The 14009-nt window shown below is 40.4% G+C and overlaps 1 pseudogene across 1 annotated transcript in view; it reads left to right on the top strand.

Annotated features, from left to right (window-relative positions):
- Positions 1–12238, top strand: part of LOC144660803 (uncharacterized) — a 34014-nt pseudogene extending 21776 nt beyond the window's left edge. The window contains exons 13-16 of the transcript XR_013572165.1: positions 6764–6907; positions 8372–8465; positions 9049–9161; positions 9960–12238. The product of XR_013572165.1 is annotated as an uncharacterized LOC144660803 (transcript). The remainder of the gene's footprint in view (positions 1–6763; positions 6908–8371; positions 8466–9048; positions 9162–9959) is intronic.
- Positions 12239–14009: the final 1771 nt, after the last annotated feature.

Below are 14009 nucleotides of genomic sequence, written 5' to 3'. Positions count from 1 at the left end.
TTTCATTGGCATTTATTTTTAAATCCAACGTTTTGACAGTCGTATTACTCTTAACTTCTGATTTTAACCGTGTTGAAATTTGACGTTTGTAGACAAGTGAAAAGGCAACCGGTCGCCGGTTTCCATAGACGAGCTCACAATACAAACATGAGGAATTTTTGTATTTTAACGAGGGAGTTTTGAACAAAATTACTTTAAACTTTCAAATGTAGTCTCCTTATTAAGGTTCGTCGTATTTAAAATTACTGAACAACAAATAGAAAATTTATAATTTATTTATTTTCGGCGCCGGTAGCAAAACATAAGCTTCCACAATTCGACAAGAAATGAACTATAAACTGCACACTATGTTCAAAGTATATTCGAAAAGCATGAATGAAATCATGAATGTTCAGTGAATACAACTCGCATTTTCATTCAAGTACATTACCTTAAAGTTCTCAGATTTACTTCTCGAAACGAACCTCGAATCCAAGTTTTCATGCATTTCTAAAATGCGGTACTCGGAATTTCCTTGCCGTTGTTTGAGTTCAGGTCTAGAAATTATGCTTTCACCGTTCTGCACGCATAAAGTCTACAGAGACACCCAACCACATAAGTATTCACTTAATTTCTTTTTCTTGCCAGCCGTCCTGTGAAGCAGAAAGTTGTCGTCACAAGAATCAAACTGGTGCACTTTTTATAAGCTTATATAAGCTTACTAGTAAGCTTATTCGTCGCACTCGATTTTAACCGCTCTGGTGCCAGGGACAGCCGGACTTTTTTCCATAATAACAATTAACCTGTGCCAAGATGTGAAAGACATCTTCTATAGGTAATAGCTGTCGTTTTCTCTTGAGTTCCATTCATCTGAAGTGTCTTTACATTTTGAATTTGAGTCGAAGCAATCAGTTTCTTTTTCGCTCGCTGCCATCTCTACTCTGATCTGACTCCAAAACAAAACACATCCTACTGGATGCTCCGATTTTTTTAGCGACTTCAATACTGTCATCATCGACAGAACAGGAGACCAGTGATTCGTATCTGGTAAGTTTTAATCCTCACTAAATGCAAGTTTTGATAAACTTGAACAGTAAGACATTTCGTGGTCTTCGTGGTGCCGTTCGCCTGGCCGTTCCCTTGTTTTCAGCAGTTCGGGTCTTCTTGCTCAACTCACGCGCGAGGCTTGTTCTAAAAATAGCACACACGCAAATCCGATAGCACAAGACCCATTACCAGAAATGTGGACTTCTAGATCATGTACTTCTGGTATAACGCACGTAATTTTAATCCCTCAAGTGGCAAGTAATTTCCTCCGTCCCATTCCCCTTCCCCCATTGAGGCAATTTCAAGTGGGTGATGAAAGATGACCAGTTTTAGGCCAATCAACATGCGTGACCTTCAATGCCCTACCGCCAAAAAAAAACGACAAAAAAAAAAACGCCGGGTAGATTATGAACCGGGGGGCACCAGACTCCACCCGGTTAATGACTACCTTATGTACGTGTACAGGGCACGAAATTGCGCCTAATGTAGTCGCCAATGCGACTAAGTTTTCCGTGCTGGCGACCAAGATTCAAAAATTAGTCGCCAAGTTGGCGATCAGAACTCTTTGGGTTTTGTATATCTTACCTTGATGTATTTTCCAACTAAATAAAGCTTTAAAGTAGATGAATCGGTGCGAACGATAAGGTCTGTTAAGCAAAATCGTCACGAATGCTACGAAGCGAACTTGTCAACATCCGCCATCTTGAATTTTGCAAACGTTACGTTGTATATTGTGAAATGAAGTGTCCCTTTTGCTAACAACGCATATTGCGGGCTCACAACATTCCGTACTTTTCCGACCGTGGCGAATCCTTCCACGTGCTCTCATTTAGCTTTATTTATCTAATTTATGGAGTGATTTAAATTTAAAATGAGCAGCGACGTAGACAGTGATCGGGAGCATTTATTTCAAATACTGACTGCGCGTTCAACCGCGACCGAGGACGAGGTTTTTGAATTCTCGCGGGCTTTGGAGGAAAAATATGCCGATAAGAAGCAGTTCTTTCGCACTTTGCCGCTCCGCAGCCATGTTGGCTTGCCAACAGATCAGATGGCTATGTCATTGGTGCCAGAAGATCTTCCTCTGGAAGCAGAAATAGTAGCGACAAGAACATCTCCTGATGGAAACTGCCTTTTTAATGCTGTGTCGTTAGCTTTGGTGGGTGACGAAACACAAATGAGTCTTCTGCGTTTGCTTGTGGCTGTTGAGCTCCTCCTGAACTGTGAATTCTACATACAGCACCCAAGATTAACTTCGTTTTCCTCGGCCAATCATCAAGAAGACAAGCTATTTTCCCTTTGCCTGACTAGAGATAGTGATTCGGTTTATTTCAACACCAACAAGAGCAAAGAGGATGCAATTTGGTCGGAAGCTCTGGTTGCAACTAAATGTAATGAGTGGAGTGGTTTTTTTCACATTGCTGCGCTATCGACGGTTCTTGCCAGGCCTATCTTCTCTGTATATCCAAATTGTCAAACTTGGATACGGGACTTTTTGCACGCTGAAATAGGTCCACGGGAGATTCAGAACATGGTACCCCTTGAAACGCTCTTTGTGTTGTGGTCTAGGGACGGGAACCTAGATAACAGAAGCGGAGCTTGGTATTCTCCAAATCATTTTGTTCCGTTATATTCTGCCAGTAAGGGCGGTATTTCTAGTGCTAAAGAGAACGAAAGTCAGCCTGAAAAGCATCAGCAACAAGAAACTGTAACAGTTGAACCAGCCAAACCAAAAAAGAGACCCGTAACCTTGGATGGCTACTTTGGCTTACCAAGTTCTAAACGAAAGAAAGAGAAAGAGCCAAATTCTGCTAGCATTGCTGATGAAGAGAGCCGAAAGCCCGTAAAGAAGAATGATCTCCCAACCACACCCAGCGTCCAGCCACAAAAGCAACAAACAAAGCTACCACGTGAACAGAAACCCACAAAAAGCTGTGAAAGACCTGATGACAGCAAACAAGAAAAAGACGAACAAAAGCGGCGATTTATTCCCAAATGGAAAGATGAATTCCCTTGGCTACATTTCAATGATGATAAATACGTGATGACATGCGACATATGCTGTAAACATTCAAGCGTAGCTGGTAAAACAGATTTTTTGAAAGGCTGTACTAGTTTCAAAAAAGACACACTCAAAAAACATGCTACTAGCTATGGGCACATCCGCGCCAGAGAGAAGTCCTTTGCAGAGGAAAAAACAATTGAGGAAAGTCAGATCTTCAAAACTTTCTCAAAGATAAACAAAGACATACAGGCTCAAGACCGCAAAGAAATGGAAATAAAGCTAAACACTGCATATTTTGTTGCGAAAGAGGAACTACCCTTTTCTAAATTTGAAGGGTTGCTTTCGCTTCAGAAAAAAAATGGACTAAACGTTAACCTTACGTACGCAAACGAGAAAAGTTGCGCGGGATTGGTTTCGTTTTTGTCTGAAGGCCTTAAAGAAGACCTCATCCAAGAGCTAAACTCAAAAAACTTTTTCAGCATAATGGCGGATGGAAGTGCTGATTTCAGTGGTGTGGAGAACGAAACCATAGTTTGCCGTTTTGTAAGAGATGGGCTTCCTGTCAACTGCATGCTAGGACACAAAGCTGTTGCACATGCCCATGCTGAGGGTACGTTTCTATAATAACTGCCTAAGCATTTTAATGCATTTTCCATTTCTATTTTACCATGGTCCAAACCATTCGATTTTGTGATAATAATCATGAATGCATATGAAACTATAAGAAACCAACTACGTTTGCACTAACAAAGATAAAATGGCCTAGTACATCATTCCTGTTCTATTAAATAAAACTTCATAATAGATGTAATCAAATGAAAACAGGACTCTAAAAGTACTCAATAAACCCCGTTTTCTGTTCCTCTCTTCTATTGTTCTTTTTAGGTGTAAAGGAAGCCGTAGTAAGCGCGTTAGAAGACGTCACTGACTGGGAAAAGAGCGTTGTAGCATTTGGGGCCGATGGTGCCAGTGTAAATCTGGGGAAAAAGGGCGGAGTCGCTGCACTCATTAGAAAAGACATTCCATACTTGGTAGACTTTCACTGTCTGCCCCACAGGCTTGAACTAGCCCTTCTCGAGATGCAGAGAAAATGCAAGTTGGTTGAGGACGTATATGAAGTACTAAACCTGGTATGGAAGACCTACCACTACAGCGCAAAAAGTGCACGCGATCTAAAAGCTCTTGCTGGCGAGCTTGGCGTAAATGTCCTAAAACCAACCCAAGTTACTGGAACGCGATGGTTGCCGCATGTGAGTCGCGCACTTAAAGTGTTCATCAAGCCTGGCGAGTCCAAAACACCAGATGACACCACTGGCCAGTATGCTCTTGTGGTCTACCACATGGACCATTTGAGTGCATCTTCGAACAACGCCGACATTAAAGGTCGAGCAAAATACATCGCCAAAAGAATGCGAGATGTCCAGTTTGCGGCGTTCTGTCATTTTTTGGCAGATATGTTCACCATTTTGGGCAGGCTCAGTCTGAAGATGCAAAGTGCCGCTCTCATCCTCCCCGCTGCCGTTTCTCAGCTCAATGAAACAGTAGCGGAAATCAGTTGCCTAAAAAGTCGCCATGTTCCAAAGGGACATTTTCAACAGTTTGAAGACGTCTTGAGCAAGTCTGATGACAAAGGAGGCATGGAATTTCAAGGGATCCAAATGGAAGGAAGTCTAGAGGGAAAAGCAAAGCGGTCTGGTGCTGGTCCTAGTTTCTCTTCTGAGGTCAATACAGCTGTAGATCTTTGTGTGAATGGCCTTAAAGAACGTTTTGGATTACTGATGAATACACCAAGCTCCTCCATAAAGCAAACCTTGTATGGTTCACCTGATGTCGTCCAGGATCTTTTGATCTTCAATGTCGACTCCTGGCCAGCCAAAGATTCAGATTTGGTCGACTTCGGGGATACTAACATAGAAAGACTGGTCAATTGGTTTGATCCAGCCCTGAGGTCAGCAGGATGCCAGGTTGAGGATGTTATACACCAGTGGCACTCTTTGAAGATCGCTGTCAACGCTCAGTTCCGTGACAAGGACTACTGCAGCTTATGGAGAATGTTGCTCTCCAAAGATCCATATAAAACTGATCTCAAAGACATCCTTCATCTTGTTGAGATTCTCCTTGTCCTGCCCATATCGGCTGCTGGCTGTGAAAGAATGGTCTCTGCACAGAACAGGATCAAAAGTAGCCTCCGAGCGTCTTTGAAGACCCCAACGCTAGAAGGATTAATTCGAATCTCAGCTCAAGGTCCATTACTAGATAACTTCGACCCAGCTCCTTCAGTTAACCGCTGGTTTACACGAGACAGATCTAAAGGCGAAAGAAAGCGATGACCAAACTTTTCCCGCACCTAGAAGTGAACATCATCACCCCTTCATTTCCAGCTTCAAATCATAGATCGTAAGATTGCAAAATGTGACGTTTAAAGACCTTGCAATGACTTGTATTGTTCACAAAGTACCTGGAAACGGATTTGCGCTCTGACATTTGGAATCTGAAATTATGTTGAGAAATGTTGTTTAGAAATGGGTCACAAGTATGCACTATTAAAGTTGCTAGGTTCCCTTAAACTTCGTGAAATTCAGAGTTTCAGTTGACAGAAATTGCAATTAGTGTTGTTACTAAGGTATCATTATGTGTAGTCCATGCAATGCTCGAACATTAAGTCTGTTTAGCAATGGCTTTGAAATAAAATAGGATTACATGTAAAATAGCTCAGATAACTCGGGTAGATACACATTGTACGTTTGAAACAATGCTGCAACAAACAAGAAAGACGTAACTTGCTACTGTTTTGTTATGTAGTTGAAGTCGGGTAACTAAGGTTCCACTGCGTTTGAATAGTTTATGATTATAAAAGAGGTTGGGACATGTCTTGTTTTTCCAGCAATGATGACAGGTTAACATGATGTAGTCCAGTGTGCTTTTTCGTGACGTTTACATTAGAAGTAATAGTTAGCAGACTTGTCAACTTTTTCTAAAATTGTTTGAAAGATTTTTTGTAAGTGAGGACATTCTGGGATATGGTTGATATTACAGTGCACATGACGATGTAATTTACAGGAGTCCGAGATAAGTGGTCATCTGATCATGATCATCAAATTCGATGGTCTGTGAGGGAAAAACAGAATAAATCTTACAAATGACAAACTTGCTATAAAAGTTTGGAAGTGTTTAATCGTATCTGTTTGTTAACAACATAACCAGAAAATTTTGTTGTATGGAGATCTGAACAAAAACGTTCAATTAAGTTAATAGTGTCACTCCACTTCGATTCAAAGCTACAAAAACCCCTCAATTTGACACTATTGTATAATGTGTTTTTTTTTTTCACCTATCCTTTAAAAAAAAAAATTGGCTCCTAACTTTTTGGACTTGGCGACCACTTTGGAAAATTTAGGAGCCAGAGGGCTCCTTGAAAAAAAAGTTAATTTCGTGCCCTGGTGTAGTATCCTAGGCATGGAAATCTTGGAGGGGACAATGGCTGCCTGGCCGTATGCACACATTACGGACCTATGATACTACAAGATATGCAACTAAAGCCACAAAGCTCTCTGCTCTTTCTCACTTGCTTTTTTGTATTGGAATGCATCTTTAATCTTCTGACTTTAGTAATAACAGCATACTTATAGGAAAATTACTCCCCTTGTTGGAATTATTTATGAAAAATGGACAGTCGACTCTAAAGTAAGTTGTTGAATTGTACTAATTGTGTTATTTTTTTTCCCGCTTTAGGTTGGATACAAGATGTTGGTGGACTATTCTGAAACACAAGATGAGATGGACAAACTCGCGTTCACACTGGACAGAAACAAGTTTACCAGGTCATCTAGCTTTACTGCTGGACAAGATGCAGAACCAGCAGAAGTCAAGTCACAGGTCAGTCAAATAACCTGTCAGTTTTTCCACATGATAAACAAACAGTAAGATAAGATAAGATATGATAAGATAAGAAACTTTATTTAAGTGTCAAAACCTTATAGCCTGGAAAATATTACCATACTAATTAGGGGACACTGCTAAAAACTAAAAGCTACACTAATAAAAATATAAATACAATAAAAATATATATAAGTCATATAAAAATGTTATTATTATCTATGATATAAAAAATGTTAAAATCTAATAATAATGACTTGACTTGAGAGGCACTATGTGCAGCATAGGATACATCCCTTACAGCCGCTGTCCATTAAGCGAGTTATATCCCTTTTGCGAATACGGTTACGAATACGGTTGCGAATACAGTGACAATGTTTTAAAGCTTAAAGGGACTATGTCACGGAGATTTCGCAGATTTTTGGTCTAAACGGTTCTGAAATTAGTGGTAGTCAACTTAACCTATAAAAAACAATGTCTTTGAACATCTAAAGGAAGATATAACATTAATTTCAAGCTACGGCTATAAATATCGTCTTTTTAAAGACGCGCGAAAAAAAATTTGAAAACGGTTGCCTAACGTTTTCAAATTGCAATCCTTTTCCATCCGCAACCAATAATGCTAGTTAACAGTTTCAGAGCTCTAATATAGCAATTTTTAATAAAAATGGACTATTATTTGTAGGTTTCAAGCGATACAAATTTACATTTTGGCTGTTCAAAAATCTGGTAAAATCCACGACATAGTCCCTTTAAAAAAAGACCTATTTAGCTTCGTTTGTTTGTTGTCCCATTTCAGACAGCGTGATGCTACCCTTGAGAATTCTCTCTTTCAAATTCACAGCAAATTCACATTGAAATGAATGAATGATTTCCAGATAGACTAAAGAACAATTCTCTGGAGAACTTCACATGATCAGGAATGGGCAATTCACATACATACCGTAGAATTGCGGTTATAAGCCCTGGGCTTATACAACTTCGTAAGGGTTTTGGGTGGGCTTATAAGCGGAGGGGCCTATATCCGGGAGGGCTTATCAGCGGAATGAAAAAAACGTTTCGAAACGAGCCTCGGGACTGTTGATCGAAATACTTTTTAGGTTAAAAACGCATAATAAAGCAACATTTAGCACTGTTCAGTACTGTCATCCGGTAGAGGGGGGCTTTTTGCGGGGGGGGGGGGGGGGCTTATAATCGGATGTATTTTTTTGTTTCCAGGTAGATGGGCTTATAACCGGGGGGGGCTTATAAGCGGGGGGGGTTATAACCGGAATTTTACGGATTGCTGACTGTTGAATCAAATGCAGTTCTTGTGTAAATTGTTTGGTAAATCAATTGCAAGTGAAGCCGGGATAGTGTGACTCAAGTGATCCTGAGTGTGTCACGTACTAAGGTCGCGCTTTCTCTTTATTGTAAGAGGAGTAGGATTAGAGTTAATGCTGTTGTTGTGTCCTTCCCTTACAGCAGCCTGAACCAAAAGACTATAAAGCCGTGAAAGCTAAAAGCCAGTCTCAAAGAATTAAGGAATCCATTGGCACGTCTTCTATACATCCCAGTGGTAAGAAAATCTTTCAAACAACTCTTTTTGAACTATTAACTTTTAGCCTGTTGCTTAAGCAGCTCCAAAAAAAAAAAATTCATCACATTCCTTCACCTATCCACTTCGAACCAAGTGGCATATAAGGCCTCCTAAAAAAACTCACAGGTATCAGCTTTTTGATTTGAACCCTAAAGGAAACTGGTTTCTCGAAGGGGGCTAAAAATCACAGTACATAATGATTTATTTAGATGTAAAACAGATTGGCTAAACTTAGACTGTGTTTGTTATGGGAAACGAGAATATATTGATTTCGTACATTACAACAGTGAAGTCTTCGTTCGGGTCTACTGGCCCGTTAGGCCCGAGCTTATCGCAGTTCCCATAGCATTTGACGCGTTTTTTCAAACTTTATAACTTACACCTGTCGGCTGGAAGTGATTTCTACTCCCCCCCCCCCCCCCCCCCCCCCCTATGCGATGCTAGTTCATCGCCTTGATATCGTTCTTGATTGCGCCCATTCGTTCTGATTGCAACAGAAAATGCAGTTTGTGCTTAATAAGATAAAATAGAACTTATGAATGGCTTGTCTCTTTCACTGTAGGTAGTATGAGCTTCTCCGTAAACAGAAGTAAAATTGAACCCAAGAAGCCGTCAAAGAAGATTGGCAATTTGTTTTCTGATGCGTGGAAAAAGGGCAACGAGTTTGATGCAAAGGTAATTCTTTGGACCAGTAATGTGGCAAGATTTGCACGCAATCAAAACGTCATGTAGTTCGTATAGTGTGATCGTCCAGCTGAGGAGTAGTTCTGAAATGAACTGATGTTGGTGACTGACATTTCGACAACCTGAGCGGAAGTCGTCTTTAGAGTCAAGCAAAGCATCTTAACTTGAAGTCGTCAAAGCCGTCTTCACATGACTCTGAAGATGTCTTCCGCCTAGGTTGTCAAAACGTCAGTCACCAACAACAGTTCTTTTCAGAACTACTCTCACCTGGACGATCTTACTGTACGACATACTGATTCTCCTGGGTTCAAAACATTTACTGAAATGTTATGTTTAAAGGGACCGTGTCACGGATTATACCAGATTTTTGAACAGCCAAAATTTATATTTGTGTCGCATGAAACCTAGAAGTAATAGTCCATTTTTATTAAAAATTGCTATATTAGAGCACTGAAACTGTTAACTAGCATTATTGGCTGCGGATGGCGCGGATGGAAACGGATTGCAATTTAAATACGTTAGGCAAGCGTTTTCAAATTGTTTCCGCACGTCTTTAAAAAATCAATATTTATAGCCGTAGCTTGATTTCTATCCACAAATTAAGGTTATATCTTTCTTTAGATGTTCAAAGATATTGTTTTTTATGGGTTAGGTTGCCTTCCACTAATTTCAGGACAGTTAAGCCCAAAAATCTGCGGAATCTCCGTGACATAGTCTCTTTAACTAATCAGGTATTGATTGTGGTGTTAAATTTGTAGTAAAAGAAATTGTTCGATTATGTCTTCACAGAGTATTCCTGAGCCCATTTCACCCGATACACCCTCGGGACACAGTGCGGGAGGCGCCACGCCCAACACCCTGGACCCAAAGCCGTTCACTATCGAAAACCATGTCATGCAGCCTTTACAAGAAGAAGCAGAGGAAAAAGAAGAGACCCCTGGCCCTGAACCGGTGGAAGTTGTTCCTCAGCACAACCTTGTGCTAGATCCGCCTCCTCTGCCCCGCAAGTCATTCTCCAAGAAAAAAAGAAGAGGAACCAGTACAGCCAAAGGAAGACAGCACTGAAGACAAAGAGGATGAACAGAATGGTGAAATAAACACACGACACAGGAGCTCATCGAAACGATCCAGAAGGACTCGCAGCGAATCACCGCCGCCACCTCCACCCTCCCCACCCTCAGAACATCGAGGAGTGACTGGCAGGGATGAAACACCCGAACAGAATAACAACACATCGTCTAACTCAGAACAGGCACGCAAGAGCAGCTCCCCTCCTCCCCCTCCCGTCCCACCTAAAACATCGACACCACGGACCTCATCGAGTTATTCAGATCACAGCACTGCACCGAGATCCTCATCCAGTATTTCAGACCATGAAGGGTTTCCGCGAATCTCATCGAGCACTTCAGACCACGAAGTATTTCCGAGACCTTCATCTAATACTTCAGAACACGGAGTGTTGCCGCGTCCCTCGTCTGGTACTTCAGACCAAGAAGTGTTTGGTGACTCACTCCTCCCCCCACCCTCACGGCTGCTGTCGACTTCTATGGAAGAGATGCCCCCACCCCCTCCCTCAGCAGACATTCAGGAAGATGTGGACGTGGAGCTCCCTCCTCCTCCCCCAGAGGTGTTGTTCAAAGAAAAGCTGGGTGAATCTCTTGACAGCGGTAGAAGGCGGACCACCAGTGGAGGAAGTGAGCCCCCTGCAGTGCCACCTAAAACAGGAAGACCAAGGTTCGGCAGCTCAGGGACACCAGGCCCACCCACTAAACCGAAAACCTCTTCCTTCACGGGCAGTCCAAGATAATTCGGTTCATTTTACATAGAGTATTTAGCTAATCCAACTCTCAAAGTGCATGTGTATTTATTTATTCTGATTACCGGTAAGTTAACCACCAAGATCTCCATGTAGACTAGAACTAAGTGTCCATGACAACTGCTGTCGCGTTGAGTAGAGATACTTTTGGTGAATTTGAATATACTCGGGTATATTTGTATTTTTTAATTGAACAGTGGTTTACTGAATTTAAATTCGATTATGTTATGTTTCCACTAGAATTTTCACCTTGTCAAAATTTTCTCCACGCCTAAAGGCGCATGAGGCCTCTTACGTACGTTAATGTAAGACTGACTAAGTAGTTTCACCACCGAGCATCGCTTTCGAAAAAAAGTGTATTCTTGTCAATTTTATCATGAATAAATTCTCAAAACAGCAAAGAAAACAAGAATACCCACGTAAAAACTGCATAATGTCTTGATGGTGAATCTTGAGCATAAGACGTTATCATTCGTAAGGCCAATTTTCGTGACACGTGATATTTCGCTTCATGGATGTGGCTTTCAAGCTTGAAATATACATTGTAGCTATATTGTAATTAGGTTGAGTTGCTACTTTTGTTGTTTTTGTCGCCAACCAGGGCTCGAGACTAACTTTTTAACTCACTGGTTTATTGGCTTGTGACATGTCAGATTTTACTAGCCAAAAGTACATTTTCACTAGTCATATCTATTGATTTCTATTAAGAACTGTTGCCTTTTCCGAGTTTTTCACTAGCCAAAGTGGCTAGTAGGAATGCTAAACCTGGTAGCCAAAACCTAAATTATAGTAGTCTTTGGCTAGTTGGCTACCGTTAGTCTCGAGCCCTGCCAGCACATAGCTTGAGTTCTGGTTGGATTCAATACATGAGTAGTTTTAGGAGGTAGTGGTCTTATGTTTGTACCCAACAGCAAAACACAAAATTTTTGTGAACCATAGTAATGTTTGTTGGCAGTGAATCAACTATTCTTCAATGAAAGCGATCAGTATTACTAAAATGAAATGATCGCCAATTTAAATTTGTGAATGTTTGTGTACTGGATGTGTTAGAAAGTATGCAAGTTCACAGTCAATTTCATGACTGCGATAGAAATGTTCAAAACAAAAAATAATCTAATTTGGCTTTATAAATTGTATATAGAATTAAGCAAAGATGGAATCGGTAAATATTTTAAGACAAAAAATATAATTTTGTACGTTGTAATTTTTAAAGATATGCTATCTTTTGATATTATACATTTATCTTATTTTATTTCTTGTTTGATTTCATTTTGTTGGCTGAGTGTGGATGGTTTAATACAGCAAAATTATCGGGGGGGGGGGGTAGAAATTGTTAGCAAATCAACTTGACTTAATGTGCGACCCGCTTCTTAATGGAATCTATCGAGAATTACATGCGAAAAGAATTGCAAGGGACCTATTACATCCGCTAATTTAATATTTTAGATTGAATAAAACCTCAAAGAGAATGAAAGAAAAGTTCCCAAAGTGAATGAAAATCCATTTCGAACCATTAACATGTTAAGTGTCAAAACAATCAGTTAAACATCGCTTAGTGTAAACTCGGAAGTGTTTGATTCAGTGATTTAAAGTCAGGGCGGAAAAACACCCACAAGCCACATCTTGTGGCGAGCCCCAACCAAAGCCGCAGGCACGCACGCCTTAGCAAATACAGCTATTAAGAAGCTGGAAAATAGAAAATAAAATTTTCCAAGTGAATGAAAAGCATGGGATGAACACCCACACTCAACATGACGAGGAAATTAAATCTCAATAACCCATTAACTCTGTTGAGTGGAATGTAAATCTGTCTGCGGGAGAAAGATTCAGTACATAAAACATCACAGTAATGTTCACGTTATCGTGTGTTTTTTTTTTTTTTGCTTTTTTTTTTTGTGGGGGGGGGGGGGGGGTGGCAAGCCTTAAAACAGTCCACGAGTTTAAACAGCGTTTAGAGCGTTAAAAAAAGAAACGGACATATACTTTAAACGATAAATTGATTAACAATCGTCACTACCTAAACTGAAATATTGTTACGACAAAAGGCAAAACAACCCTATAGCTAACCGGCGATAAGGCTTATCACTGCAAGTGTTTTGCGCTTAGATCGGGGGTGGGGGCGTTTATTTTGGGTTGGAAATTTATGGTTTAGTGATTTATTTCCTTGTCCGTGTCAGCTTTGTCGATATATCTAGTTAAAACTGATCGTCACTTTCATCTGACAGATGTTGCCTCCAACCCTTGAGCCCGCGTTCCTCAGTCCATGTTTTGACAGCTTGAAGTTACTCTTAGAAAAATCGTATTTGTCGGTCCTACTGGCGTTTAAGAAATACATATACGAAACGTTAACCCGCGAAAAGCATAAACCATGGACGATGCGACCCAAATGTTCACTGGGAAATCGAAAAATAAAATCACACATCTTTGATAGAATAAACATTATGATATGACATGTTGCATAAATCATACTCGTAAGGCCCCAAGAGAAGAAAATATCTTGATCATCAATAAGAGGAATATTACTAGACTAACCAAGGCTGTCTACCCAGAATGCCATTCGGTATAATCGTTCATGGTTCATGCTTTTCACAAAATCAACATTTCTTCAATTCGGGTGTATACGCTCCCGGGTATACGTTCTGTCAGCTTTTTATATAATATTGTTTACTGGTTTAGTTTGATTTAATTTTCAATTCAGCGCGATGGTTCTATTGTTCCATTTGACTGTGGATGGTTCCTCTTTGTTCCTGTCCGGCTTAGGATGACAAAAAAAGCTGATGTATGGGCATGTCATGATGTATGAATAATAGCTACAAAAGTCATCTCTAGCTTATTATTCAACGGTCAAGCCGTGTAAGACGTAACAAATGGCATGACATAAATGTGTAACTTACTACAGAGCTCCACGAAAAAGGAGAAAAAAATTGCAACGTTATGGTATTTATGCAGCCCTGCATGATAAAACTGCGACACAGCAACGCATAAAGCAATCGAACGAGCACACTGTCAGGAACACTGAAAGA

Source organism: Oculina patagonica, chromosome 7 (assembly GCF_052425735.1).
Source record: "Oculina patagonica isolate OP01 chromosome 7, crgOcupat, whole genome shotgun sequence".
Classification (NCBI taxonomy): domain Eukaryota; kingdom Metazoa; phylum Cnidaria; class Anthozoa; order Scleractinia; family Oculinidae; genus Oculina; species Oculina patagonica.
The sequence above is the reverse complement of the archived record's forward strand: the minus strand, read 5'-3'. Positions and strand labels throughout refer to the sequence as shown.